Source organism: Microcebus murinus, chromosome 24, assembly GCF_040939455.1.
Source record: "Microcebus murinus isolate Inina chromosome 24, M.murinus_Inina_mat1.0, whole genome shotgun sequence".
Classification (NCBI taxonomy): domain Eukaryota; kingdom Metazoa; phylum Chordata; class Mammalia; order Primates; family Cheirogaleidae; genus Microcebus; species Microcebus murinus.
The window spans coordinates 9,828,762-9,854,152 of NC_134127.1; the positions used below are offsets into that span (position 1 = coordinate 9,828,762).

At 37.9% G+C, this 25,391-nt stretch overlaps 1 long non-coding RNA gene across 1 annotated transcript in view; it reads right to left on the reverse strand.

The window, feature by feature from the left end:
* The window catches only part of LOC142864095 (uncharacterized), a 102,460-nt gene extending 81,420 nt beyond the window's left edge, over positions 1–21,040 (reverse strand). The window contains exons 1-3 of the long non-coding RNA XR_012914691.1: positions 20,933–21,040; positions 16,957–17,333; positions 15,904–16,041 (exon numbers count right to left, since the gene is read on the reverse strand). This is a non-coding gene — a long non-coding RNA (uncharacterized LOC142864095). The remainder of the gene's footprint in view (positions 1–15,903; positions 16,042–16,956; positions 17,334–20,932) is intronic.
* Between the last annotated feature and the right edge of the window lie 4,351 nt (positions 21,041–25,391).

A 25,391-nucleotide genomic window follows, 5' to 3' on the forward strand; every position in this document is an offset into this window, starting at 1 on the left:
GAAAACCTCATAAAAAGAGACCAGACAACTAGACTTAATCAGGTAGAAATATCAAATTTCAGGGATGAAAGAATTTCACGAACATCCTGAAAAATATTAGGTTGCTCACAAAGGAATAAAAGTCAGCCTGGCCATGGATTTGTTTTCCTTAACACAAAACACTAGAAGACATAGGAATAATAATTCTAGAACTCAGTAGAAAAAATATGCTAATCCAAATATCCTATACTAATTTTAGCTGTAATTCAGGTGGAAAAGCAGCAGAAAGGTGTTCTTAGACATGATAAAACTCAAAAATGAATGCTCACACTGTATATCACTCCTAAATGAATTCCACAAAGATATTTTCCACAACAATAAAAGAATAAAAAGTAAAAATGTACAATTAAGAACACTGAAATGGTATCTTGAATCAATAGAGAGACTTAACAATCCAAAATGGTGTCTACATAGCAATCTCCAAATCAGCTTCTTTCCAACTAACCATTAAATATAAAAGCACATCCAGGAAAAAAATTGAAGCTCTCAAAAACTCTGAAATTTAACACTGACAGATTACCTAAAGCCAAAATGCAGGAGAAATGAAACTTAATTATAAGATAGTAGAAGCTAAATTGATGAAAATCCTACTTAGAATTCTATTCCTGACTTCCCACAGCATCATTACATGAAATAGAAACAGATTAACAAAAAATTTAAATATGTCCCCATACTCGAGGATCCAAAGTCTGTACTAGCCAGAAAATAGGGCAATTATTTTCCTTCACATCTTAGATGTTGCTGTGTTAGGCAAAAACTGTACTGTTTTTCATACAAACCACTGCATAATTTTTTCCACTATCTTTCCACATAGAACAAGGTTCTATGAAGTGTAGAGAGAACAAGTGGGCAGAAAATAAAGAGAACAGAGCTTTCTCTGGAAGTGTATGTTCCATTAAAAAGGCAGCAGTAATATACAGAGGGGAAAAACAAAAATATCCTAATGTATACGGGGAATTAGAGTTTTTCCAGCAGTAGGAAGAAGGTAAAACTGCTGTAGAAAATCCACGTGGAGAGCAATAAAGAAAAAACTAGATGGGGAAGAAATTCAAATCAAAAATGTGAAAGCCATACTTAAAAGACATGTCAGAATACAAAAGAAATGTGTAAACGATTAAAATAATTGCAGAGAATATAAATGATATAGAATATGAAGGAGACATCATATGATAAATAGTTGTTGCTGAAGAAGACAGAACAAAAAGAAAATAATAACAAATGAGTTATTAGAAGAAAATCTTCATAAACTTAAGGAAATCCAGTATATACAAATCAAAAGAGATTAAAATTTCCCAAGAAAAATCAATGAGAAGAAAGGTTATACCTAATGACATTATAATAACATTTTTGAATAGTAGTAACAACAACAATCATAGAATTTTTTATTCAGCTACCTCTTATCCCTACCCCACCATCCAAACAGCTACCTCTAAGGAAATAAAAACCAGAAGAGAACTCTAACTTCTCTTCCACAACATTAAATGCTAGAACTACATGGAACAAATGCCAAGTTATTATTCAAGTTCAAAGTAAAAATATATTTTCAGCTGTGTAAAGGCTCAGAAAATGCACTTCTCTTTAATGAAATTAAGAAGTACTCCAACTAAGAGAACTGAACTAACAGAGACCTTTATACCTGTTAAAAATAGATATGAAATCCAAGAAAAATTTTAAAGTCTGCATATAAAAAGGAATGCAAAGCATCTCCCCAAAGAGGAGATGTATAATATAAAAATAATATTGTGAGTACAATCATTAATATGTAAAATACAGTGCAAAAGACAGAATTCAGAGAAGGGAGGAAACGTTGTATGATTGGAGAAAGAAAAGTAAAAATGTCCTAAACTTCTTATGTCAAGGAGGAATTCCTAAAGCATCACATGTTAAGCTTAGTTTGAGAAAACTTTTGAGTAAATACTCAGGGAACGGATACAAGATATACGTATCCCAAACAAGACTAGCAATATAAAAGTAATGAAAATAGACAGGAAATAAAGAAACTTTAAGCATCTATATTAAAGTACCAAACAAAAAACAGAACACCAAGTATAGCAGATATTAAAAATTCATGTCTACATGGAACCTCACAATACGACCTTGTTTGGAAACAAGGTCTTTGCAGATACAATAAACTAAAATAAGGTCATATTTAATTATCAGCACAACCTTGATATTAGAAAAATGGGCACTACATATATTTCCCAATAAAGAGGGAAATACTCTCATATTTATAAACTGGTTATAAAATTGGTGGAGGATGAGGAATAAACTCTTCAAATATAGCATAGAAGCAACTAAAACAGATAGTTACAAAGTGATCCTTTAAAAAAAGAAGAATGTGTAGAGGTTTTTCAGTGAAAAAAACAAAACCATGGTCAAATATTAATATCAGGTAAGTCAACATAACATGAAATAAAATCAATCATAGAGTCATGGCACATAAAATAATGCTAATAATAATACAACTCCCCTAAGTCTTGACATTCCTTGGCTTGTAGGTGCATTATTCCAATCTTTGTCTTTACATGGTATTCTTAATTGTATGTGCTTCTGTGTTTTCACTGGTTTAATAAAAGGACACCAGTCAATGGACTTGACTGATCCAATGCAACCTCATCTTAACTACTGTCCTGTATTGCTTAACATTGGGGGTATGTTCTGAGAAATGTGTCTTAGGTGACTTCGTCATGGGGCAAACCTCATAGAGTGCACTTACACAAACCTAGATGGTGCAGCCTACGCTATATGGAATAGCTCCTCACTCCTGGGCTACAAACCTGTAGAGCATGTTACTGTACTGAATACTGTAGGCAACTGTAACACAGTGGGAAGTATTTGTGAATCTAAACATATCTAAACATAGAAAAAGTACAGTGAAAACACAATATAAAAGATGTTTTTTGAAAAAAAAAAAATGGCACACCTGTATAGGGCACTTACCACGAACGGAGCTTGCATGACTGGAAGTTGCTCTGGGTGAGTCAGTGAGTGATGGTGAGAGAATGTGAAGGCCTAGAACATTCCTGTGCACTAATGTAGACTTTATAAACTGTGGATACTTAGGCTACACTAAATTTATACAAAAATAATCAACCTCGGCTTACTGTAAATTTTACTTTATAAACTTTTTACTGTTTTTAAATTAAACCTTAAACTTTTAATAAACTTTAAACTTTTTGACTCTTTTATAACCACACTTAGCTTAAAATACAAACACATTGTACAGCTATACAAAAAAATATTTTCTTTCTTTATATCCTTATGCCGTAAGTCAGGGGTCCTCAAACTTTTTAAACAGGGGGCCAGTTCACTGTCCCTCAGACCATTGGAGGGTCATCGGAGAGTGCGGCACACATTCCACACATGCGCACTGTGGGCCCGGGACGAGTCGGCTGCTAAGCAGGACAGGCACTGGTGGTAGAAACACCCAGAGGGCCAGATAAATGTGCTGGCGGCTCGCATGTGACACATGGGCCATAGTTTGAGGACGCCTGCTGTAAGTTTATTTTTTAATTTTTTATTTTTTTAAACTTTTTTTGTTAAAAACTAAGACACAAGCACACACATTAGCTTAGGCCTACACAGGGTCAGGTTCAAGAATATCACTGTTTTCCACCTGCACACTTGCCCAATGGAAGGTCTTCAGAGACAGTAACGGGCATGGGTCTATCATCCCCTGTGACAGCAATGCTTTCTGCTGGAATTCCTCCTGAAGCACCTGCCTGAGGCTTATTGAGGAGGTGTCACTCCTTTCAGAAATATGTCTGCTGTGGTTTTCTTGGTTTGTTTCTTTTTTTCAGCGTAGATTTGCTTATAGGCAGGTAACACACTGTAAACACTCCTCTCTATTAAAGAAAACCTTTCAATGTCTGGATCCATGTTTTCAACCTTTTTAAGAATCTTGTTGAGGTGTACAAAAGCTTCTGCTCAACCCTTCACCGTGTATTTCTTGGGGTTGCTTCTTTCTCTTCTACAATTCCCTTTTCCTATTCCATGGTAATCTTATGGCACCACCATTACATATGCAGTTTGTCATTGACCAAAACATCATTTTGGGTCCCATGACTGTGTATAGAGGACCTCACCCTGAAGAGACACAATAACCCATTCTGTGCCCCACCATGCCTAAATGTGCCCACCACTAACCCTATTCTGCAGAAAAGGTATCTTTAAAATGATCTATTTAAAGTAGCTCACCTCATCTTTACTTGGTCAATCAAAGCCAAGACTCTCCTCACCTGGCTTGTAACAATTTTAAAGCAGTGTCCCATTGCATATGAAAGATCTCTGCTGCACTAAAGTGCAGGAAACTAATTGGACTCATTCTGGCTTTCATGACTCATAAACTAAATGCTCTTTCGGTATCATTTTAGGTGAGCAGATTTTCTACCCACAGTTTAATAGCAAAAGGCATTTAAAATAACAATCTCCAAAGTCTTTCCAACATCTCCAATTAGAGTAAAATAAATTGGCTCTTAAAATTAGAGGCTGTGCTTTCACAGGCTATGGAATATCTCACTGGTTTCTGATATTTTAACTGTGAAAGAAAAATGACAATTTCTAATAATCCATTTTCGTCTTGCTCTTAGCTATTAAAATATTCCTACGAGGCCTGAAACAACCTGCCTGGTCCCGTACTTAAACATGGATCATTCTCTCATAGTTTGGCTTGGCTTTTACTCATTTTTGTTTTATTTTATTTAATTTTTTTTTCAAAATAGAGTCTCATTCTGCCGCCCAAGCTAGAGTGTAGTGGCATCATCATAGTTCACTGCAACCTCAAATTCCTGGGATCAAACAATCCTCCTGCCTCAGCCTACCAAGTACCTGGGACTATATGCATGTGCCACCATGTCTGGCTAATTTTTTTCTATTTTTCCTAGAGATGGAGTCTTGCTACATTGCCCAGGCTGGTCTCAAACTCCTGACCTCAAGCAATCCTCCTGCCTCAGCCTCCCAGAGTGCTTCCTCGGTTTTTAATTAGTTATTTTATCCCTTAATAGGTCTCTGGGAAAGGCTATGAGATTTGGTTTCTTATCTCTGGAGTAATAGAGACGGTTTTCATGTTACCATCACCATTTGATATTATTGAATTCTAGGCTCTGTTATAGCAAACAAGAGACAGGGTTATCCCGTATCTTCATATTGTGAAAAACAAAACAAAAAGATAGTCAGATCACTGCATAGTATCTCTGTGATCTTTTGGCCCTTGTAATTCATTAAATAGAAATAGTTCCTGATCCAAAATCAACTCCTTAGCAAAGGTATCTAATTGGACCAGCAGATTTGAAGTTTGATCCAGGGAATCCTACGTAATTATGCCTACATTGTTGACTTCAAGTTTACCTCAGTCAATCCTTATTTCTGGTTTAAAGGTATATGAATGGAGTTCTTTCCTGTGACTTTAAAAATAAAATAATTATTGATAGTTATGAAGAACCAAAACAAATAGTGATCTTGACCTTTATTTGAACAGTCTGATTTTATAAACACACACACATACAAACCTAACAGGCACATATCTGCTGCTAATCTCACGGCTAACAACTTTCCAGCCATATTCCTTCGAAGCTTCTTGCTACCTTTAGACTCTCCGGGAGTATAACCTTTGTGCATGGAGAGACCAGGAAGTAAAACTCATTTGAAAATACAAGAAACTCTCATGCTGAATTCTGTCTCAGCCCAACATACAAGGGCTGGGCAGAAAGTATCCAGCCATTGTTAATATAACGGGAACATAGTATGTGGCTGGATACTTTCCGGACAGCCCTCATATGCACTTTCTGCTACCACTGAGACTCTACACATCCCTTAGAATTTGACTCATATTAGTTTTTCCTGCTGCTCCACGAGCTCCTCCCTATATGATAGGACATTGGCTTTCTGATGCCCACTTCTGTTTTTTTCCTGTGTTTTCCTTAGTTCTCAGTTTGCATAGCTTCCCACAGCCTGCTTATAATTCTTGACTTGGCTCAACTTCCCAAGTTTCCACCATTTGAACATAGACTTTTACTTATGATAAAAGTAAAAACAAAATTTTTTGTTTCATGAACCTCTTCCCCCACCCCAGGACTTCCAAATGTATGGGCGCTCTAACCAAAGGCCAGGGCCAGAGCCATGGCTCCACTCCTTGTCCTCTGTATGTTTTTCTTTTTTTTTTTTTCTTTGAGACATAGTCTCACTCTGTTGCCCAGGCTAGAGTGCCATGGCATCAGCCTAGCTCACAGCAACCTCTAACTCCTGGACTCAAGCAATCCTTCTGCCTCAGCCTCAGGAGTAACTGGGACTATAGGCATGTGCCATCATGCTCAGCTATATGTTTTAATATATTTTTTTAGTTGTCCAGCTAATTTCTATTTTTTTTTTTTTTTAGTAGAGACGGAGTCTTGCTCTTGCTCAGGCTGGTCTCAAACTCCGATCTCAACCAATCTGTCCGCTTCGGCCTCTCAGAGTGCTGGGATTACAGCAGGCGTGAGGCACTGCACCCAGCCCTGTATGTTTCTTTTGTGTCAGTCAGCATTTCCTGATTCTTTTCCATCTTCTTTAGTCCCTCAAAGATAGATTCCCTACATCACACAATTTCCAGGTAGTAGAATCAGATATGGATGGATAGAAATAGATGATAGATGAAGAATAGATATAGATGGACAGATCATCAGATCAAGAATAGAATGAGCTTTTGGCTTTACTTACTCAAAAATCAATAATTTTGTTTTTCTATTTCTTTTCTTTTTCTCAGGCTCCTCCTTTCCTTTCCCTTTATATGCATATGTCTCAAGGTGTCAAAATTTCTCTATTAAGCAGGTGAATTCCTCTCACTGAGAAAGGACCAATTACCTTTCCTTTGAACTCAGGTTTGTCTGCGACTCTGGGAACTATAGTTTTAACCTCTCTGCTATACTCCTGCCAGGTCATGAAAGAAAAATTAAAGTCAACTCTGGAGGTCTGAAAGAAATTACCCTTCACATAGAATTTACAAGCTTAAGTGTATGACCAGAGCTTAAGATGTTGCATAGCCTCTCTCTTTTAGAAGTAAGCAAGTCGCACACAGACACCTCAGTCTGCACAGATGTACCTTACTCAATTTTGGAATAAGTATTCTACTTAGACATTTTATGAACGTAGCATGGCATCACAAAAGCAAGGATCATAAAAACAAAAACCATCATGGTCTTAGGCCAACCCACCAAGACTTGTATATATTACCAGCTCCGTGGTAAACAGCAATGGGAGGCATCATAATCTGGCATGTAACGTCTGTGTTATGCTTGGGTTCATTCAGAGTTTGCTTTTGCTGTACCTTAGTTGCTAATCCAAGACCAACCAGGAGAAGGCAGTACAGGCTAAACAACTAAACCTTTACATTTTCTTTAAAGTGAAAAAGAAAAAAAACCTAATGGAGATTCTCCATAGCATAAATAAACCTTTACTAAAGTTGTGGAAGCAAACTAGCCTTGGTCAACACTGTCACCATCTACTGCACATCTTAACTCTCCCTCATTTCTCCCTCGCTCATCACTTTCTCTTTCTACCAACTCCACCATCCATCCATGTACATTAAAATGCATACAATGTATAAACTGGGAAAAAGAAATCTAAATTTTGAAGTTTCCCAATTCTGTCTTAAAATCCCTCACTTCTTGCTACAACCTAAGGCAAAGTTGCATTTTTAGACAGCGTTTTTATGAGCTAATGATGCTTTTATAAGATATACTTGTCATGAGCCCTGAAGACCACCTGCTTTATAGCCCAAACACAAAAATGTTTTATATATCTAAACTAGGGCAATTTCTTGCTGAATATGGAACTTTCTTCTCTAAGGACACCAAGTGAAAGCTGCTTGCTAAAAGCCAGAAGGAAGATTCTAATTAGAACCTCAGCCTCTGGCAAGCTGAGAATCCATTCCCTCCACCTGCTGCCACCTCCAGCTGGCAGAGCAGGGTCCCCTCTACGTTCTACAGGACCCCAGACAGAAAGAACCAAATCACTGTCTGGACATTTGGGCAAGTACAATTCTTCCACTGAACAAAGCATTGATAGTATGAGGTTCATTAATCATGAAGCCATACTTCCAAACTTTCTCGTTCATGTAGCTGGGTTTTCTGCAGGAGTTAATATCACCAGCTTACTCCAAGCCAATGTGTGACGACATTGCCAGTTTGGGCCTCCATGCCTTCCATCTGCAATTCATCTCTTTAATGACACCTTTGTCCTCTCCCCGAAGTGCACAGGGTCTCCAGGCTGGCCAGGGCTCTTCTCAAAAGACCCTCCTTGTGCCTTGCTTTCCTTTGTACTTTCCTTTCACTCCCTTCTCCAGCAGAAACTTACTGTTAGTTAAATCTCTCCACGTGAATGGCATCAGGGTTTCCGAATCTTCGGACATACGATCTCATTCAACTATTCAAAACCATACTAGATTTATAAGAGATTTTTGAATACTTTTAACTGCTAGCTAGCACTGAAACCTTAATTTTCTGTACACTCCCCAAACCTAGGTAATGGGCTGAACCTAACAGGAAACTTGAGCATTCCTTTTGCCTCTTAAGCTATGAGGCCTGGAAGCAAAGTTTCCCCTTTCTCAGGCCCACTCGAAGGTCTTAGTGACCTATGTCTTATCATAGCCATTTCTTGAAAAAGTGGGAACCCAGAAATAAACCCATGTATATGTGGTCAACTAATCTTTGACAAGGAAGGCAAGAATATATAATGGAAAGAGTATTGTCCTTTCAATAAATGGTATTGGGGAAAGTTGATATTCACAAGTGATTCTGGCAACTATAGTTTTAACCTCTACACTACACTCCTGTCAGGTCATAAAAGAAAAAGTATGTATGTATGTATGTATGTATGTATGTATTTATTTATTTATTTTTGAGACAGAGTCTCGCTTCGCTGCCAAGGCTGGAGTGAGTGCCATGGTGTCAGCCTAGCTCACAGCAACTTCAAATTCCTGGGCTCAAGTGATCCTCCTGCCTTGGCCTCCTGAGTATCTGGGAGTACAGGTGTGAGCCACCATGCCCAGCTAATTTTTTGTTTCTATTTTTAGTTGATTGGCTAATTTTTTCTATTTTGAGTACAGACGGGGTTTCACTCTTGCTCAGGCTGATCTGGAACTCCTGACCACAAGTGATCCTCCCTTCTAAGCCTTCCAGAGTGCCAGGATTACAGGTGAGAGCCAGCGTACCCAGCCGAGAAAAATTAAAGAATAAAATTTGACCCTTATCTATACCATATTCAAAAATTAGCTCAAAATAAATTAAAGACTTAAATCTAAGACCCAAAACCATAAATCTTCCAGAAGAAAACATAGGGAAAAATCTTCTTGTTATAGGTCTAGGCAATGATTATTTTGGATATGACCCCAAAAGCATGGACAACCAATGTGGAAATAAACAAGTGGAACTACATCCAACTCAAAAACAAAACTATCGGCAGAGTGAAGAGATAACTTATGGACTGAGAGAAAAATATTTGTAAGCCATACATATAATAAGGGGTTAAGATCCAAAACATTAATATATACAGAACTAATAGAACTCAATAGCAAAAAATAAACAACCTGATTTTAAAATGGGTGAAGAACCTGAGCAGACATTTCTCAAAAGAAGACATACCAATGGCCAACAGATATATGAAAAAATTCTCAACATCACACTAATCATCAGGGAAATTCAAATCAAAAACACCTGAGATGTCACCTTATACTTACTAAGGATGGCTGTTATAAAAAGGAAAAGACATAAGTTTTGGCTCCTTATTTATAAACCTGTAGACATTAATAATGATTTACAGGTAATATTTATATATAAGTGAAATTATTTATATTGATAAGTGATTCAATATAAGTGAATCACTTATATTGATTATGATATTGTACATATCATTCTAAAACCATTATTTCCTATCAATATCACAGGTTTTATTCTTTTATATGACAAATGAAAATTGTATATATTTACAGTGTACAACCTGCTGTTTTGATATATGTATACATTGTCAAACAAATCAAGCTAATTACCATATCTGTCACCTCACTTATTTACTATTTTTTTGTGGTGAGAACACTGACAACAGTAAAACAATGGTTAATCCAATTCACACTCTTACCAGCAGTTTCAAGTTACCATTGCCCTATATGCTTTCCATATACTATGTTAATCTTTTCTGAACTTGTGAGTGTAAAAAGGTACATCTCAGTACTTTGGAACCATGCTTCATAAACTCAAAGTATGAGTTCATCCAAGCAGAAGACCTAGGTAAAAATAACATCTTGAAGTCTTTTAGAATTAACTTTCATGAACTGTAGACTCTTAATGGCAGCATCAGATGAAGTCAGCTCCCCTGGCACCTACCTTTCAGGCACTAAGTCAAAATTTTGAGTTGGGGCTTAGCCAGTGTTGAGGGGCAAGTGCTTTTTTTTTTTTCTGTAACCACAGTAACTTAAAAATAATTCACATATACTGGTCATATAAAATGTGCAACAGCTTTATGTGAGTTATTTCCTTTAATTTTCGTAATGGCCCAAAAATACGGTACTATTGATCTCTCCATTTTAGGTTTAAAGAAACCGGGTCTGAAAGAGTAGGTAAAATCACAGAGCTTGTAAGTGGCAGAGGGTCCAAAATTAAATTGTTCCTGATTCAAAAGTCCTAGATCTACATCCTATAGTAAACAGTCTCATTCAAAATGCACACACGTAACTGTTTTGAAAAAGGTTTTCTGCGTGTTAGAAATGTAGCCCTTTCTCTGCATTTCTGTCCTAGTTCTGACCTCAAAACAACATAATCATTTATGCAGTTGAAGACAACACTTTTGTCTTCCTGAACTGCTCTTCCCCAAGTTAGACACTCTCACATCCTTCAACTTTTTCTCCGATATATCTTTATGCACCCCATTCTCTTATATTCTGGTTAAGCTACTCTGGGCAAGCTTCAAAATGATCCCTCTCTGAAAGTTAGATGCTCAGAGCAGAATGCCACCACAAGTGACAGGGAAAAACCCCCACCCCAGGGCCCCATGGCTGAACTCACTGCTGATTGGATATGTGAAGCTTGTTGCTGATTGAATGTAAAGCTTCTCGCTGATTGGATACGTAAAGCTTGTTGCTGATTGGATGCTTTTTGAATCCCACCGCTCATTGGATATGTAAAGCTTGTTGCTGATTGGATGCTTTTTGAATCCCACCGCTGATTGGATAACTCATGTTCATAGTTGATTGGTTGTGTGTAACCCCAAGAAGTGTATAAAACTAGAAGAGAACAAGGAAGCAGTGCTCAGAATTTGGTGGCATGCCCCGTGAGCCCGCCAGGGGAATAAAGGCTGATTCTCCGACCCTCTGTGTGCTGCTCGGTTCTTTCCCCGGTCAGTCGCTGTTAACACTTGCTGTAACACAAGTGTCCACACAGTATTCGGTACATGCACTCGCCAGTTCAGTGTACTCATTCTAGACCCTGTGCTCTACTCAATGCCGCTGTAAATCACACTGGCCTTCTTGCTACACGTCACCCTGTTGACTCATTCTGAGCTCATGCCAACAATAATTCCCAAGTGTTTTTTTTTCTTTTAACACGTGTTCCTATGACGCATGTTTTTCTCAGCCTACATTTTAACAGTTCTTATTTATACAAATGTTGGACATTACAGTGGTACCTATTAAGTTTGATTTGTTCTGGTGAGCTGGAAATATTATGGTTCTTGATTCTGTCTTTCAATTTACTGGCATTTAGTCCCACTGCATGTGATCTGCATGTTGTCTTTGTCTCCATCAGATTCATTTATTAAAATCTACCCAGTGCCTTTGGTAACAAGCTTTGTATTATACTCACAGGAACATTTCTTCAAACTCATACTGATCTCTTTAAAAAGTCATAGGGTAAGATCCTTTGACTCTATAAATCCATCTAAATGTATTAGTATCAACTTCCCATTTTTCTATCTTGACAAGTAATCATCAAAACCTTTGTCAAGTATCCTTCTGAATTTCAGATAGATTTTATCTGTTTTTCTGTAGCCTTGTCAAAAAAGAAATAGGAATATTTAGTGATGATGTATTTTCTATGATCCTATATTAGATTTTTTTTGTTTACTGCATTCTTTATAATAACTCCCCATCTGCCTTATAAACAATAAGGTCTAGAATTTTGCTCGGTATCTAAAATAAACTTACTGGTTTGTAGATGCCTATAACTGCCTGCTTTGGAATTCACTTCTTTCTCTTTGAAAGAAAATGAACTTTACTTCTAAGAAAGATGAAACAGGTTATGATGGATCAATGTTCCTGCTAGTAACTAGGAAAAAAAAACCACATAAATTACAAAAATCATATGTTTAAAGATATCAGAGGGCTGTGAAGTCAGTGAGGACCACTGACTCGAGATGAACTAAAATTTCAAAGTCTAAAGAGCCTTTCCTGGGAGAGTTGACAATCTCCAGCCAAAAGATCCATTTTCTTTCTTGGGGTCATTGAGGAATTCTGAAATAGCCGTGAGGATCGAGCTTGGCCCTGGCTGAGCAATTCTACTAAGTACAAGAGAAAGCAATTGTGAATTTAGAGGTTTCTCAGCTGCTGAGCTGAACTAGAATCTAGGGGATCCTGTATAAAAGTTCAGAGTTTGTCATGGGTCATTTCTTCAGTTACCGGACAGCACAGGAGACTGGAGGGTCTAGGTTGGAAAGGTAGAGTAAAATCTTTCACAATTTCATGGTTTTCAGAATATAAAATACCACAAGAGTATTTTATGACCTATGTTGCCCTTGAAGCAGTTATCAGATTTTGAAGCTGAATAAAGCAAGAGCTATGTTTAAAAACTCAAAGAGTCAAAATTAAACCCTTCCAGTACATCAGTGCCAAGGAGATAGAGACCCACAAGTTTTCAATCAAAATCCCAGGAGGGGACACAACACAGCCCAGAGATGAGCCAGAGGCAAACTAGATCTTAGAAAAACTCTAACCCAGTCTCAACACAGATCAATCCACGGATTGAAGTGACGTGCTCTTCAAACTATCTTCTTAACAGAATAAAGTGAGAAACTCCCTTAATGGAAAACAGAATCATCTGTAACCTCTACAGTCCTCTTATTCCAATTGTCTGTCAAATAATAAAATATTGCTAGGTACACAAAGAATTAGAGAAATGTAACTAATAATCAGAAAACATGAAATAAAAGATTCAGATATTAGCCACAGTAGACAAAAACTTCAAAATACTCTTGTAAATCTGTGGAAGAATATAAAAAAGAAATATATATTAGACATTCAAATTTTTAATCTTTTAAAAAATAAGAAAATATAGTTTCGTAGAACTAAAAATAGAGTATTTACTATTAAAAACTCACTGTATGGGCTCAACAGCAGATAAGAAAGACATTACTGAATTTCGTAATTCAATAGTCAGTAGAAAATTCAATAGAAAAAAATCCAAATTAAAGAAGAGAGAAAGAAAATAATAGGAAAAAAGGGGAGGAAAACAAAAGAGAAATGTGGGAATCAGTAAAATAAAGAAAAAAAGAAGAGTCCTAGAAAGAGAGGAAAGAGGGAATGGAGCAGGAAAAAAAATGGCTATGAATATTGAACACTGATGAAAAACATCAATCTACAGACTTTTTAAAAAACTATCCCAAGAAAGATAAATTTTAAAAAATCTATAATTAGTCACAACATAGTCAAACTACTGAAAAACAAAGAAAATCCTTAAAGCAAGGAGAGAATTGGTCTATAAGTCAATGTAATCTTTATCAAAATCCCAGTGTAATTTTTTTGTGGAAATTAACAAGTTGGGGCTATTTTATATAAAAATGCAATAGATATATAATAGCCAAAACAATTTTTTTTAAAAAAAGACAAACTTTGAGGATTTATACTACCTAATTTCAAAACTTACTATTAAGCTATAGTTATCAAGACAATATGGTACTGGCATAAGGATAGGCATATAGACCAAGGAACAGGATTGAGGACATAAAAATAAACATTTATATTTATGATTCATTCATTTTCAACAAAGGTACTAAGACAATTCAATGGAGAAAGGTTGATATTTTCAACAAATGATTCTAGAATAATTGCATATTCATATGCCAAAAAAAATCTTAGAGCCTCACATGTAAATTAACTCAAAATGGATCATGGGCCTAACTGTAATAGATAAAGCTTCTAGAAGAAAAGGTAGGGAGCCTGCAGCCTTGGAGCTACATGTGGCCTTCTCCATCCTTGAGTGCAGCCTTTTGAGTAAATCCAAATTTTACAGAATAAATCCTAAAAAGGGATTTATTCTGTGAAGTTTGGATTCAGTCGAGGGGCCACACTTGAATAAGCCATTAAAAAACTGATACATTTGATTTCATTAAAAATTTTTAAATTTGTGCAAAGAATATAATAATATGAAAAGACAAGTCACAGACTCAGAGGAAGTATATTAAAATTATATATCTGATAAAGGACCTATATCTAAAAAATATATGTATAAAGAACATTTCCAACTCAATAAAAAGGTAAACAATCCAATTTAAAAATGGGCAAAGACTCAAACTGACATGTCAAGTAAGACATATACATGGCTAATAATCATATGAAAAAATGCTCAATATCATTAGTTATTAGGGAAATGCAAATTAAAACCATAATGAGAAACTACAACATATTCTCTAGAACAGTTATAATCAAAAACAGACAATACTATGTGTTGGGCGAGGATGTGGAAAAATCGGAACCTTAATACACTCCTAGTAGGAATACAAAATTACACAGCCTTCCCTCAACCCCAAATGCCATCTACTCTCTCTCTTTCCCAACCTTCCAACACACAGAGCTCACCACTGTATTAGTCTGCTAGGGCTGCCGTAACAAAATACCACAAGCTGGGTGGCTCAAACAAGAGACATTTATTGTCTCAGAGTTTTGGAGGCTAGAAGTCCAAGGTTTTGGCAAATTTGGGTTCTGGTGAGGTCTCACTTCCTGGCTTTCAGACAGCCACCTTCTTGCTGTATCCTCACATGACCTCTCCTGTGTGTGTGTGTGTGTGTGTGTGTGTGTGTGTGTGTGTGTGTACAGAGAGGGAAAGAGTGAGATCTCTGGTGTCTCTTCTTAGGAGGGCACTAATCCTGCCAAATCAGGGCCCCACCCTTATGACCTCATTTAACCTTAGTTACTTCCTTAGAGGCCTCCCCTCCAAATACAGCCACACTGAAGGTTAAGACTTCAAAATATGAATTTTGGAGTAACACTAATACTCAGTGAATATCAACCAGCTAATACCTACACCACCTCCCTTAGAACTCAGCTTCAATGATATATTCTCAGGGACTCTTTCCTTCCTACCCTCTGTAGCACCCTGCATGTGCCACATCATAAGACTTGCCATATTAAATTACTATTGCCTATGAACTTGCTAGTATTGATGATAATCTATATGTATTATATTATATGCCTATATATTATACTATACTATATAGAATATGCAATATAAATATTATACTATTTTGGCACGTAGTAGGCACACAATGCAGAATGAATGAATGAATGAATGAATTTGTAGGAGAGGAGCAAAGGACCATTTGTTCCTGACTCTAATTCTCAGCCCAGTGGAAATGACAATTCTCCAAGCTTTAATACTAAATATTTGAATTCATTATGCATGTGCCTTCTATAACTAACTCTAACAGAAATGTGGCTTTTAGAAACCTACATTTATTAATTCATTAACAACTTGTATGTTAATATTTGAAATTTACCTGTTCATTGAATGCAGCCTTGGGAAAACACAAAAATTCCTCCCAATATAAATGTTGAAACAAAACTGCCCACAGGCACTGCCATGATTTCACAAGTAATAAAGTGAAATGAGGTCAAAATTATTTTCTACTCACCCAGCATAAATCGTTAATCCGTCGGGACAAGTTGAGAGGTCCGGGCTGTTGCCCAGGCTGAGCTCATGCTCCGCAGCAGTGCGCGCAGTGACTTAAACCGCTGGGAAATGTCACTGAATGTGTCGCATTGCCATGCACCTGCCAAGGACCATCAGACGAATTCTCAGTCAGTGAGCTGCAACCAGGCCACCCAGGACCCCACATTTTCCTTGCCACAGGGAAGCAGAGATACAGCTGGAAAACATCTGGATTTGGCAGCTGCTGACTCAGAACACGGTGACGGGGACAGAGAAAATTTCTTAGTCCCACCCAAGTCTGTCCCTCTCCAGGAAGCCCCGGTTAGCACCACCTCAACCCATTGGCCTCATGTGGCCTTGTTGTCCGCAGGGCTCCTTTGACATTCAGACACCCTTAGGTTGTTATTTTTTTGCTCAGTGGCTATATTGCTTCTTTCAAACCCCATCTCACAACCTCAGCTTTCTTAAAGAGGAATCTATTAAGCAACTGAAGACAAACTGATTAAAAGAGTACTAAAAGGTCACCATAAAGATCCTCAACAGATGTGATAGCACCTGTTCCACTTGGAGTACCAAAAAAGAAAGAAAAGATATAATAGCAAAGGCAGAAAGAGATGAGAGAATTTGAGGAAAGGCCTCCATTCAGGAGACATCCATCCCATCCCACATATTTCAGGCTCAGTATTTGGATTTTGGCTGCAGAAAATAATTTCTATGAATCCAACTTCTATAAATCAGGTAGCACCCCTCATTCTTTTTCATAGTAATCTCCTAAGACTTATCATGGTCTGTTACTGTATAACGAGTTGTACATTTATTTCTGTAATCACTTTTCCCAACCTAACTCTAAGGGGATTCGTGAAGGCAGGCTTTGTACCAATCTCTTAGCACCAGCTTGGCACACAGTAGGCCCTCAGTATTTGCTGAGTGAATGGATGGATGTGTGGGATTCTAAATGAGGGGACTATAAGAGCTAAGGGGTTTGGTGTAGCAAAAAGTTCTTTCTTTTTTTATTAAGAGGAAGAGGTTTACTTACCATGCACAGGGGGAGAATCACAAAGTAATTAACCAATATCCCAATGGGATCCGATATAGCAAAAAGTCTTAATGGGGCTTTGATGAGGAGTTCTGAGAAGGCCAATTAGGGAAGAGATGTGTCTGGGGAGACGTCTTTTCTTCTTACCAACAAGAATGACCGGAGATCAATGAAAGATTTTTCCAGGCTTGAGACGTAGGAACTAACAGCAGGGATGTTTATATTTCTTGCTACCTTATACATCCCAGTTCATGGCACAGAAAACAAGGCAAGAATTCACGGCAAAAGATAAAGTCAAGAATAAAGAAAGTGGATTGGGTTGGATCATTTCCTGTGTATTTCAGGATCCTGCATTTTGAGCATATGGAACAGGAGACCTGAGTATCAAAAAAAAACAAAAATTAACTTTACTGAGTACAGAAGCTCTGTTTACCCTCTGTGGCCTTCGTTAAATAACTCTTCAAATCATTTCTTAGTGCTTTCCCCATTAAATAAATAAAATTTTATAATAGATGAATATATATTTCTTTCAATATGACTTACGTATTTCAACTTCCTATATCCCGAGATGTTTTTACAGCCGGTGGACGCACATGTGATCAAATGACCAAAGATGCTGGAGGAACTTGGCTTGCATTCAGACAGGAGCTTCCCTTGATTATTAGATGTGTCTGACAACTGAGCAGCTGCCTGCCACTGCCGTTCCCATAGAAACAGACATCGCATCTCAGAAACCCAGAGTGTGAGAGCTTAAACTAATCGCTCTGGTGAAAAATAAAAAATAATAGCCCATTTTCTCCTCACAGTGTGGAAATGGTGATTAGGTTAACGGACTTTGCTCCCTTTTCCTGGGGGCATGTTTTTATAGAAATAGCAATAGCAGTCCATCCTATTAAAACTTTTACTGCACCTGTTCCTTCCAAGTGGCGTCAATAGTATTTTCCCACCAATACTTCAAAATCCAATAGGATCCCAATCCAAGAGTTAAGTAGAAATTAGAATATTACCACACAGCCTTGATATGTATCCATTTATTTTGTATCTTTTTATTGAGAGCCTCACTCAAAAAAGAAACCCGGTATAATGAGCCTACGTCTTTATATTTTATACTAGAAGGGTTGTATTCAGCAAACCAGAACTCTTTTGGAATGACCAATTTTATAAAGAAAATATAATTTCTCAATATCTGCATGTAATTCAACCAAGCCACTAAGATATCAATAAAACTGTGATCAGGCTAAAAATTGAGAACCTCCCTGGACTTAATGTATATGAAGATTTTTACTGTATGTATTAGATTCTTACTCCTGTGGTTCTAAATAGAACATGCTGGAGTTTATGGATAAACTATGATTCACAGGCAAGTTTAACTACCCAAATCTGCACTGCATAAAATGAAAAGCTAGGCACTCATTTCCATTAATGCGACTTGTATGAGGAATAAAATAAATCATGGTGACCACCTAGCTAACCCTAATTTCACAAACCAAACAAAGGAGAAATTGTGTCTCAACCAAAGACATAGAATTCTCTGGAATAAAGATACTGCAGATCTAAGAAGAAAGGTTGTAGCATTTTTCTTCAATGAATTACAGAAAATAGACACCAACCTCTGGTGTCTTGAGTGCAACAAGAGAAGACTGAACACAAAGCTTCTCAAATTTAAATAAGAACAAACCTCCTATATTTCCTGTTTCACTCACCCCATCTCCAGTTTGTTCACATGTCCCTTAAGCCACCACCAGCCAAGCCTTCACCCCCAAACAGCAACAGTGACCATAGCTTCCATTTCTCTTCACCATCCAACCACATTCAAGCAGCTATTCAATTGACAATTAAAGATTTTATTAAAAATTGCATTGATTTACTTCATTTTGGTAAATATTATTTGCATTCCTTACAGTATCCTTCATATATTCAATGATTTGATTTACAGTTATAGTAATATATTATTTGCAATGTAGAAGAAAATTTTAATTTATAATGCTATATGGCATTGTTTTATAAAACATACAAATATACCCACTTACAATTTTATCAGGTGTTAAATAATCAGTAGTGTTTTAAATGCCTTAAGATTTGCAGAAATTCCAATGGATTTTTCTGTAGGTATTTATGAATATTTTAGTAATATTCGAGGAATTGGTGGGGCTTTTGCATAGTCTAAGAACACATTATTATTTTCCCATTTAAAATACATAATGGGATATGGACTCATTGTATTCAAAAGTTTACTGTCTGAACCATTTTCAAGACAAATATTCAAAAACTGTCACACTGATAATATATGGGTTGTTGGATTATATTATCAAATATTTTTTTTAAGACGGAGTCTTACTCTGTTGCCCTGCTAGAGTGCCATGGCATCAGCCTAGCTCGCAGCAACCTCAAACTCCTGGGTTCAAGCGATTCTCCTGCCTCACCCTCCCAAATAGCTGGGACTACAGGCATGTACCACCATGCCCGGCTAATTTTTTCTTTACATTTTTAGTTGGCCAATTAATTCCTCTCTATTTTTAATAGAGACGGGGGTCTCGCTCTTGCTCAGGCTGGTTTTGAACTCCTGACCTCGAGAGATCCACCCGCCTCAGCTCCCAGAGTGCTAGGATTACAGGTGTGAGCCACCAACCCCAGCCAACAAATAATTTTTGTTCTTTACGATTTTTCTATCTTATAACTCTTCCATATTAAATATGCATTTTCATTAAAATTAAAAAATATTTTTAAATGTATAGGGCAAAAGCTTTTAAAGAATTTTTACTTCTATTATTACAGAGCACATGGTATTGTTAAGCTGAAACTATTGTGTGTATGAGGGAAAAGAGTTGGAGATATCAGTTCAACATGTTTATGTAAAAACTCTAGGCCCGAATGTGAACATGGAGCATCAGTGTAAATTCTAGTCCACAAAAAGGCCCAGAAACAAGAACAACCAGGGACCTCTGAGGACCCTTTGTCACCAGCCTGGAGGCTCCAAATACTCCAATAAATCAATTAGAAAAAGACAAAGAGCCCACAAAAAGAAATGGTTAAAACAGATGAAGAGGAAATTTACAGACGAGGAAAATCCATATAGCTAATAAACATGAAGAGACATTCGGCCGTAATAATCAGGAAAGCATAAAAGAGGAAATATTTCAGACCCACCAGAGAGGCAGAAATTTAAGTCCGCTGGTATAAAATAATGGTAAAGGCGTGGACAACAGAATTCTCACATACTGCTGGTGGGAGTCAAAATTGATTTAAGCACTTTTAAAAACAGCTTAAGATATAATTTACATACCATACAACTCACCCATGTGAAGTGTAAAATTGAATAGTTAGTATATTCACAGATATGCACAACCATCACCAATTTTAGAATATTTTCGCCACCTCAAAAAGAAACTCCATAACCTTTAGCTATTACAACCGTCTCCTCTCACCTCCTCCTTCCTGAATCAGCCACTGATCTATTTGCTGTCTCTCTCCATTTCCCTTTTCTAGGCATGTCATATAACTGGAATCATAATTTGCGGACTGGTGTTGACTGGCTTCTTTCACTTAGCATAATGTTTTCAAAGTTCATCCATGTCGCAGCAAGTATCAGTATGTCCTTTGTTCCTTTTTATGGACAGACGACATCATTTTCCTATTTACCCACATATGAACACTGGGGTTGCTTCCACCTTTTATTTGAGTACCTGGCTCTTAGGAATAACAGTGCCATAAACGTTCACGTGCAAGTTTTGTGAGGACGTGTTTTTATCTCTCTTGGATATGTCTGCAGGAGTGGAATTGCGGGGTGGTCCTGTGGTAACCCCAAGCTTAATCTTTTGAGGAAGTGCCGCACCGTTTCTTGCAAAACGGCTGCACCATTTTGCATTCCCGCCAGCAATGTATAAGGGTTCTTATTTGCCCGTGTCTTAGTCTGTGCTACTGTAACAAAATACCTCAAACTGGGTAGTTTATAAATAGTAGAAATGTGTTTTCTTACAGTTCTGGAAGCTGGGAAGTCCAAGATAAAGGCACGAACGGGCTCTGTTTGCTGACAAGCGCTGCTGGGCACTTCCAAGATGGCGCCTGGTTGCCGCAGCTCCCCAGAGGGAGAAACGCTGCGCCCCGACGTGGCGGAAGGTGAAAGGTGAAAGGTCACGGCAACCGAATGCTGCATGAGGCTGCCTTTATAAGGGCCCTGGTTCCATTCTCAAGGGGAGGCGTCCTCACGGCCTAATCACCTCTTACAGTCTACGCTTCTTAGTAGCATCACATTGGCCGTTAAGTTTCAACACCTGAATTTTGGCCATTGAGTTTCAACACCTGAACGGGACACATACAAACCAGTTCCTAGCCTCAACAACACTTGTTATTAACATTATCTGACTTTTAAATTCCAGCCATCTCAATGTATGTGAAGTGGTAGCTCGTTGTGGTGTTTATTTGCGTTCCCCTGATGATTAGAGATCCTGAGCCATCTCTTAATATGTTTATTGGCTATTTGTATATGTTTTTGAAGAAATGTTTGTTCAGATATTTTGCCTGTTTTTTTAATTGGGTTGTCTTTTTGCTATTGAGTTGTCAAGGTTTTGTATATATTCCAGGTACAAATCCCTTATCAGACAGATGATTTGAAAATATATTCTCCCATCCCATGGCCTGACTTTTTACTTTGCTGATAGTGTCCTTTGAAGCAAAAAAAGGTTTTGATGAGTTCCAATTTATTTTTCTTTTGTTACTTGTGCTCTTAGTGTCATATATAAGAATCCTTTAATAACTCCCAGATTATGAAGATGTATTCCTATATTTTCTTCTAAGAGTTTCATAGTTTTAGCATTTACAGTCTGTCTTTGATCCAATTGAGTTAATTTTTGTATATGGTGTAAAGTAAGGGTCCAACTTCACTGTTTCTTACGTGGCTCTCCAGTTGTTTTTATGTTCATATTCATAACAGATATGGATCTTCAGTTTTCTTTTCTTATGATGATATCTTTGTCTAGTTTTTGTATCAGTTGAGTAGAGGAATGTTCCCTCCCAAGTAGAAATAGTTTTAAAACATGTAATCATAAATAACAAAGTCAGGACAATGGTTACCTCTGAGGAATAAGAGAGAGGTACACATAGAGTTCCAACTCTTTCTATAAAGTTTCATTAATGTAGTAAAATTTTTAATTGTTTCTTAAGCAAATATGGCAAAATCTTGAAATATCAATAAACCTGGTTTGTATGTTGTTCTCAATAATTTGTGTGTGTTTATAATATTACCTAACAAAATATGCTTAACAATATATGTGTACAAGAATGTCCTGGCCAGGTACAGTGGCTCACGCCTGTAATCCCAGCACTCTGGAAGGCCGAGGCAGGCAGATTGCTCAAGGTCAAGAGTTCAAAAGCAGCCTGAGTAAGAGCAAGACCCCCATCTCTACTAAAAATAGAAATAAATTAATTGGACAACTAATATAGATAGAAAAAATTAGCCAGGCATGGTGGCGCATGCCTGTAGTCCCAGCTACTCGGAAGGCTGAGGCAGGAGGATCGCTTGAGCCCAGGAGTTTGAGGTTGCTGTGAGATAGGCTGACACCACAGCACTCTAGCCAGGGCAACAGAGTGAGACTCTGTCTCAAAAAAAAAGACTGTTCAACATTTTAATAGTAAAAATTTAGAGTGGTGAACGATACCAAAGGAGGAAATATTTAGGCTGTAAAATGGTCCCCAAATGTTATTTAGGTCTTAATCTCAGGAATCTGTGTGTGTTACCTTATAGAGAAATAGGGTCTTTGCAGATGTGATGAAATTAAGGATCTGGAAATGGGGAGATTATCCTGGATTATCCAGTGGGCCCTAAATGCAATTATATATATCCTTATAAGAGAGAGAGAGGAGACCATGAGACAAAGACAGAGGAGAGAGAGATTTGAAGATGCTGTCTTTGAAGATTAGAGTGATGTGGCCACAAGCCAAGGAATTCTGGCAGCCACAGACAGAAGCTGGAAAGGCAGGCATGCATTCTCCCCAAGAACCTCCAGAGGGAGCAGACCTACTGACATCTTGATTTCATCCCAGTGATACTGATTTCATTTTAAAATTTAATTTTATTTTGAATTGACAAATAATTTTATATATATAGTTATAGGGTACAAAGTGATATTTTGCTATATGGTCACATTGTGGAATGACTAAATTAAGCTAATTAACAAATCCATCACCTCACATACTCATCATTTTCTATGGTAAAACCATTTAAAATCTATCCTTTCAGCAATTTTTAAATATACAATGCATTATTGTTTATTATAGTCACCATTCTGTGCAATGGATCGCTAAAGCTTATTCCTCTTGTCTAGCAAAAATGTTGTACCTTTTGATCAACATCTGTCCTTTCATCATCACCCCATCCCCACCCCTAGACTCTGGTAACTACTATCCAACTCTAAGTCTGTAAATTTAATTTTTTTAGATTCTACATATAAGTGAAATCGTGCAGTTTTTGCCTTTCTGTGCCTGGTTTATTTCACTTAGCACAATGTTCTCCTGGTTCATCCATGTTGTTAGCAGAGATGCTCATTTCTGATTTCTGGTCTCCAGAGCTGTAAGAGAATAAATTTCTAGTGTTTCAAGCCACCAAGTTGGTGGTAATTTACGATAGCAAGTAATACTGAAACTTTCGCCAGAGAAAAAGTTTTCCCCAAAACTTATGGTTGTTCAGACTGTATTCCATTTCTAAAATCTACTTCTTGCCATGTAATCCATTATTGAAGGCTTCGGCAAACTGGCAGAAGCTATTGTTGAATAGAGTGGGTTCCGTTCCAGGTATCGTGGCTGCATAATAAATGAAACCATAACTTTATGGCTTGAGATAATGACTACATTCAGTTTTCCCACAATCTGCCATTTCAGCAGGGCTTGGTACATTTAGCTCATCTCTGTTCACTTAGGTTCGAAGCCCCAGGACTGGAATCATTTGAAGGTTTGCTCCTGCATATAGCTGGAGGTTGATTCTAGGTATGAGCTAAGGCTTTGGTTAGGGTTGTCTTGGGGCTGAAATACCTACACGTGATCTCTCCACGTGGCCTGGGCTTACATACAGGGGAAACCAAACTGTGTTTTCTTCTGCAGTCACACCACCCTCAATACGTACTTCACTTCTTTTTTTTTTTTTTTTTTTTTTGAGACAGAGTCTCGCTTTGTTGCCCAGGCTAGAGTGAGTGCCGTGGCGTCTGCCTAGCTCACAGCAACCTCAAACTCCTGGGCTCAAGCGATCCTTCTGTCTCAGCCTCCCAAGTAGCTGGGACTACAGGCATGTGCCACCATGCCCGGCTAATTTTTTCTATATATATTAGTTGGCCAATTAGTTTCTTTCTATTTATAGTAGAGACGGGGTCTCGCTCTTGCTCAGGCTGGTTTCGAACTCCTGACCTCGAGCAATCCGCCCGCCTCGGCCTCCCAGAGAGCTAGGATTACAGGCGTGAGCCACCGCGCCTGGCCCGTACTTCACTTCTAACCAACTGTTTTTCTCTATCCTCACACTCAACACCTCTGTGACCACACGTGTGGGTTTTTCGCCCCACTGACAAGTTCTCATACAGCGGCTGGGTGTCCTACAATTCAATCCAAGTCTGACACTAGTTGGAGTTAGCACAGACCCCGCTGGTTAAGGACTTAACCCCACCAGACTCCCCCCGCCCCTGCAACCCCACTTCAGATGCAATCACGAGTACTAGGTCTCCAGGTCACTCACAGCTTTCTGTCTGACTTGGCTATAAATAGGAGATTCTCCCAATCCCCTCCTCAGCTGAATAATTTGCTAATGTAGCTCACAGAACCAGGGAAATCGTTTACATACTATTACCAATGTATTACAAAGGATTATGCAAAGTTCACTTTAAAGGATACAAATGAACAGCCAGAGGAAGAGATACATAGAGCAAGGTCTGGAAGGGTCCTGAGCCAGGGACGCCTCTGTCCCCATGGAGTCAGGGTGTGTGCCACCCTCCCCTGGCATGGAGATGTGTTCACCAAGCCAGCAGCTCTCTGAACCCCCAGTGTGGGGGAGGGATAGATTTAAAGACACAGCTAATTTGCCCAATCAAACCATTACACACATTTCCATACTCATAGTGACTTGTGCATTCTACTGCTATTTGCACCTTGTGATGAGCTTGTGCAGAACTATTTAGCACAGAAATCTGCTGATGGTTAGCTAGATCCAGTGCTGCCTCGGGCCAGTCATTTTCCATAGATATTACATTTTAGAGAGGTGTTAACTCAATTTCCCAACACATCAAATCATCAATATCAATAGTATCATAAGATTTATTTACATGAGGTAATTGAATCTTTAACACCACCAGTATGATACCATGTGATCAAGGAACAATTCAGCTTAGTTTTTTTTGTTTGTTTGTTTTGTTTGTTTGAGACAGAGTCTCACTCTGTTGCCCAGGCTAGAGTGCGTGGCG